General features: G+C 49.1%; 1 long non-coding RNA gene across 1 annotated transcript; it reads left to right on the forward strand.

Annotated features, from left to right (window-relative positions):
- The first annotated feature begins 916 nt into the window (after nt 1-916).
- LOC141578926 (uncharacterized) lies at nt 917-5,721 on the forward strand. The gene is made up of 3 exons (XR_012509841.1): nt 917-1,188; nt 2,578-2,810; nt 4,949-5,721. It is a non-coding gene; the product is annotated as an uncharacterized LOC141578926 (long non-coding RNA).
- Nucleotides 5,722-5,728: the final 7 nt, after the last annotated feature.

Consider the following 5,728-nt stretch of genomic DNA (forward strand, 5'->3'; position numbering starts at 1 on the left):
GACCCCGAACATTGCTGACTGACTTTCTGAGTCACCTGGGCTGGAAGGGCCTGATTTTTCTTTCCAAGAATGGATGTAGCACAGCCTCCATTTTCAGGGCTGACATTCATGACGTATCTAGTTCCCCCAAATGCACCCCAGGAAGGAAAGGCCCTTCCATCCCACTGGTTAGAAACCCAGCCCAGGGGAGTTCCGAAGCACTGCATTGCTGTCAGGTCCAGCATCCCTGCAGAGTGGCCCCTGGCCCTGAATGAGCCCCTTCCCTGGGCCTTCCCTGCCTCGACATGACCACACCCCAGGTGGTGCTGGGGAAGGCAGGGAGTGCAGTGAGGGGAGGGGGGAAGCAGAGCCCCTTGCTCTGGAGTGAGGAGACCACAGAGAAAGGCACACACCACCCAGACCCTATACCCCAAACTCTTAGCCCCGCCAACACAGGGGCCGCTCTGCGCCCTCTCACCGTGGCTCTTCTGTGAGACTGCACCCAACCCGACATCTGGCACCCAAGCCCTACCTCCCCTCTTATGACAGATCCCGTCTTCTTGGAAACTGCCTAGCAGCGCGTATTCAAGGCCGGCAGCGGGCCTGGCGGATCTGCACTTCAGGTGCCCTACCTGGCCAGCCGTGCGTGCCTGGGCTCAGTCCTCTATCTTGCCCACCGGTAGCCTGGGTCCACGTCCGGTGCAAGCGGAGGCCACGGAGCCCAGGCTGATCCCCACACACGGACAGGTGAGGGTGCCCCCGCCTCGCTGCCCCGCTGCCCCGCCCACTGGTGGCAGCAACGCCCCAGCCTCCGGCCGGCGCCACATGCAGGTCAGGACTTCCGCGCGGCCCTGCCCTCCCCGGCCCCGCCCAGCTGTCCCATAAGCCTCCCCCCACCCCCGTCCTGGCTGCGCCCTGGCTCCCATTGGCTCCGCAAGTTCTGCCCTCGCACAACTAGACTCGGGAGGACGCACGACGCAAGCGCTACGGGAGGGCCCCGCGGAGTTGCCATGGTTACAGGCGCCACGCTCTGCGCGGGCCGGCGTGCGCTTCTGGGGCGGGTAGCGGGCTCCGGAAGTGTGCAGCTGCCCGGGACCATGGCGGTGCTTGCTGCTGGGGATGGCGGCTTGCTCGGCCGGGCGACTAGTTCTGGCCTGGTCAGTCGGCGGCCGACATCCTGTCTGGGGCGGCGTCCCACAGATGGTAAACGTACGTCCGCGCCGTCGGTGGGGCCGGCGGACATGAACCGGGGTGGGATCGGGGTTGGGGCGGTGGCCGGGGAGGGCTGTGGTGCCGGGGAGCGTGTTGGGGCGGGGCGGGGCAGGGCTTGGGCACAGCCTCAAGCTTTCCTCCCCCTCAGGCCCTGGGGCTGGGGCCGCGAGTCTGGGTCGCCCTTGGTGGCCGCGGCCTCCCAGAACCCCACGGGAAGGGCAGGCGGAGGACCCATCTTAGATGAAGCGGGGCCTTACCCGGGTTTTGAAGAGCCCCAGAATCAGATGTTGGAATGGGGTGGCTTATCAGTCTTGTTTATCTGCAGGGAAATTTCAGTTCCATCCAGATGTTGGTTCCTTCAGTCAACCTCAGGAATAAGACACAAGGGTCAGTGCCGATAAGCAGTTATCTAAGGCTTGACTCAAAATAAACTATGCGGGGTGTAGGGATGGTAGATGGGACCCTCCCTCTTGAAGTTAGCAGTCTTCTGGGATTAGAGGCCCCAGTTGAGGATTACATCCTCATCTGCAGTAATGGAGTTTGTGAGAAACACACAGAGAAGGGAGGGGTGTGGTGGCGGTAACTCATTACAGAATCCAGGACCCTTGCCTGGCTCTTGTGTAGAAGAGTCTCGCCTTGGATAGGGCAACAGTTATCAAAGTGTATCCAAGGCCCCTGAGGTGCAAGACCATTTTCATAGAAACGCCGGGATGTCACCTGCCTTTTGCACACTCTTGCTCTCCCGAGTTCCTGCGGGGTTTTCCAGGGAAAACCTGGCCTGCGATATCACAAAACAGGGAATGCAGAGGCAGATAGGAGAATTCAGCTCTCACCAGTCCAAAAGAGATTTGCAGAAATTAAAATCACTGCTATTCTTCTCACTAATGATTTTTCTTTTGAAAAATAGAATTGTATTTTGTTTAAGAGTATTAATGGTAACATACAGTAGATTGTTAATATTTTTAAGTGAATTCATACACTTTTTCTAACTTCTTGTTTAACTTCTAACACAGGAAATATTGATAGATTAAACTCACATAAATAGCAGCCTTTTGGAGTTCTCAGTAATTGTTAAGAGTGTATAGGGTTCTGTAGAACAAGAAGTTTGAGAGCCCCTGGAGAACGGGTGCTCAGATGCTAGTCGGGTGCTTAGTGGTGTTAGACGGATGCCAAGATGTCTTCCGCAACTGCTCCCGGACTTGAAGTAATTGGCCACATGGAGATGGGTGGGCAGTGCCTCCACTTTACAAACCAGAAGCTGCTGAATGTGTCTGGAGTCTAGGCCATGGGCTGTGCAGGGATTCCCATTGTATCTGTTCTATCTAAGCCTGGATTCCTGTGCAGAGGCCTGGCCCTGAAGACCCGCTCTCCTTTGCTCCCTGCCAGGTACCTTCTGTGTGACTTCAACCCTCCAGAGGGCTTCAACCTCCGTAGGAACGTCTGCATCCACATTGCCTTCCTCCTGAAGACCCTGCTGAAGATGGACGAGCCGGTACTGGTGCAATTCCCTTGGGGCCACCTCTACCACTGGCAGAGCCCCGATCCCTGGTCCGACTCCTTTGACCTCCCAAGTCTCAACAGAAACATCCCTGACATTGAGTACGAGCAGTTCATTGCAGGTGAGGTGGTGGTCATTTAACTGGGGCCAGGTGGTCTTTGTTCTGGTTCCGATCTGAACATCGGGCCATCTTACTTTGGGCTTGTCGGTCTGCTTAGGGGCCCTGCTCATGTTTCCTACACTGCAGGTGAATTTGGTTTTTCCATAGTTTTTTCGGGAAGTCAATTTGAAGTGTATGAGCTCTATGTCCCCTCCCCTCTGAAAACCCTGGCCTCCTGGTGAGATGGAGCGGTGACAAGGAGGCCACTGCCACAGAGGCCCTTGTCCCAGAAAGAGTCGCTCGCTGTGCAGTCAGGGCTGTTCTTACCTGTAGGAAAACACGATGTGTGTGTAACATGGGCCACGTGCTGGAGAAGATATGTAACTGCCCATCCAGTATAATTTTGTCCTGCTCAAGCTACCCATTTTAAATTTTGTAAGAGGGAAGAGTTCAAGATTTTCTTTGAATAAAGGTATTTAGAGCTTATCAATTTTTTTTAAATTGAAATGTGATTGATTTACAATGTTTTGTTAGTTTCAGTTATACAGCTGTTTTGTTAGTTTCAGGTATGCAGCATAGTGATTCAGTTGTACATATACATAGTCTATTCTTTTTCAGGTTCTTTTCCATTATAGGTTGCAAGATACTGAATATTCTTCCCTGTGTTCTACAGTGAATCCTTGTCGTTTGTCTGTTTTACATATAGTAATTTGTATCTGTTAATCCCAAACACCTAAGTTTGTTTTATAAGTCTGTGAGTCTGTTTTTTGTTTTATAGATAAGTCCATTTGTATCATGTTTTTAAAAATTCCACATATAAATGATATCATATGATACTTGTCTTTGTCTAACTTATTTCACTTAGTGAGATAATCTCCAGTTCCATCCATGTTGCTGTAAATGGCCTTATTTCCTTCTTTGTTATGACTGAGTAATATTCTGTTATATCTAAATACCACATCTTTATCCAGTCATCTGTCAGTGAATGTTTAGGTTGCTTCTATGTCTTGGCCATTGTAAACAGTGCTCCTGCGAAAATTGGGGTGCAGGTATCTTTTGGAATGAAGGTTCCCTCTGGATATATGCCCAGGAGTGGGATTGCTGGATTAGGTGATAAGCCTTTTTTTTTTTTTTTTTTTTTTTTTGTCTTTTGAGGAATCTCCATACTGTTTTCCACAGTGGCTGCACCAAACTACATTCCCACCAACAATGTAGGAGGGTTTCCTTTTCTCCACAGCCTCTCCGGCATTTATGGTTTGTGGACTTTTGAATGATGGCCATTCTGACTGGTGTGAGATGATAACATTGTAGTTTTGAGTTGCATTTCTCTGATAATTGAACGATATTAAGCATTTTTTATATGCCTATTGGCCATCTGTGTGTCTTCATTGGAGAATTGCTTGTTTAGTTGTTCTGCCCATTTTTGGATTTGGTTGTTTATTTTTTTCTTATTAAGTTGTATGAACTATTTATATAGTCTAGAAATTAAGCCATGGTCAGTCTCATCTTTTGCAAATATTTTCTCCCATTCCATAGGTTGTCTTTTAGTTTTACTTATGGTTTCTATTGCTGTGCAAAAGTTTATAAGTTTAATTAGGTCTCATTTATTTATTTTGGCTTTTATTTCTGTTGCTTGGGTTGCTTAGATTGCCCTACGAAAACATTGCTGAGATGTATGTCAAATAATGTTTTGCCTATGTTTTCTTGTGAGAAGTTTATAGTGTCGTGTCTAATATTTAAGTCTTTAAGCCATTTTGAGTTTGTTTCTTTTTGGTTTTTTTGTGACTCTATTATATGCTTTTGATTTGTGGTTACCTTATTCTTCAAATATATCAGCCCATTACTATATCTATTTCCTTTAGACTGATAATCACGTAGGCTCCAACACATCCTAAGAATAACGAAGAAAAAAAAGAAAGAAAAAAATCTACATTTTCTTGCTCCCCTCTCCCATTCCCAACTTTTTTTATTTTGATGTCCTTTTTCATTTTTACATCTTTATGTTTATTCTCTTGCAACTCGTTATTGCATTTCCAACTATGGTTTTCCTGTTTCTATAGCATCCTGCTTCCTTTCTGTTTAGAATAGAACCTTTTAATGTCTCTGTTAGGTTCAATATTGCTGAGTTATCTCCCCTCCCCCTCCCCCCTTCCCCCCAGGCCTCTGAATCCTCAGTCCAGGGAAGCTAAACCATTCTAGCCTTCATCGGTTCTGGGAAAGCAATCTTCAGAGTGGGAAAAGACATTGAAAAATAATATTCTGTGAGTTGCATTCTACCCTTGCCCAGAGATGAGAAACATCTGAAGGTGGAGGAAAACAGTTGGAGGTGGGGAACACAAAGTCTTTTCTCTTTTTGCTACTGAAGAAATGATTGCTTTTGTAATTACTGATGATGCCCTTTAAATTGGTGAGATCGAGATTCCACAGCTTCAGCGCCTGTGAATAACCAGCTGGGAGAAAGCTCTCTAGGGCCCTGCAGTGGGAAAGGCAGCCCCTCTGAGCACCTGTTGTTCTGTATTCTTCCTGCCTCCACACGGGTTCCCTAGGCACCGTGCAGGACGATGCAGTTACCCAAGGTGGAGGACAGGGAGACCCCTGCTGTGTGGCGAGCCACAGAAGCCCACACTTGAAGGACAAAATGTAGAGTAGTGGGGCGGTCATAGGAACAGGGGATGGTTGAGACCCAGGATGGTGTCCTGGAGTCCAGCAGCCAAGGCTGGTGGGGCAGATGGGGCCCTGGGGCATGGGCAGTCCTTGAGGGATCTGAAGCAAAGATAGGAACCAAGAGACTGGATTCGTGTGGGGGTACGGCACCCCTTGGAGGCTGCGGGGCAGCTCAGTGGGCCCAGGGGGAGCGGGCACTTCCCCAAAGCTGGGTTGACAGGTCACAACCAACTCACTGGGGACCGAGAGGCACTGAGTCATTTTTAACTTTTTGT

This window comes from Camelus bactrianus, chromosome 10 (assembly GCF_048773025.1).
Source record: "Camelus bactrianus isolate YW-2024 breed Bactrian camel chromosome 10, ASM4877302v1, whole genome shotgun sequence".
NCBI classification, from domain to species: domain Eukaryota; kingdom Metazoa; phylum Chordata; class Mammalia; order Artiodactyla; family Camelidae; genus Camelus; species Camelus bactrianus.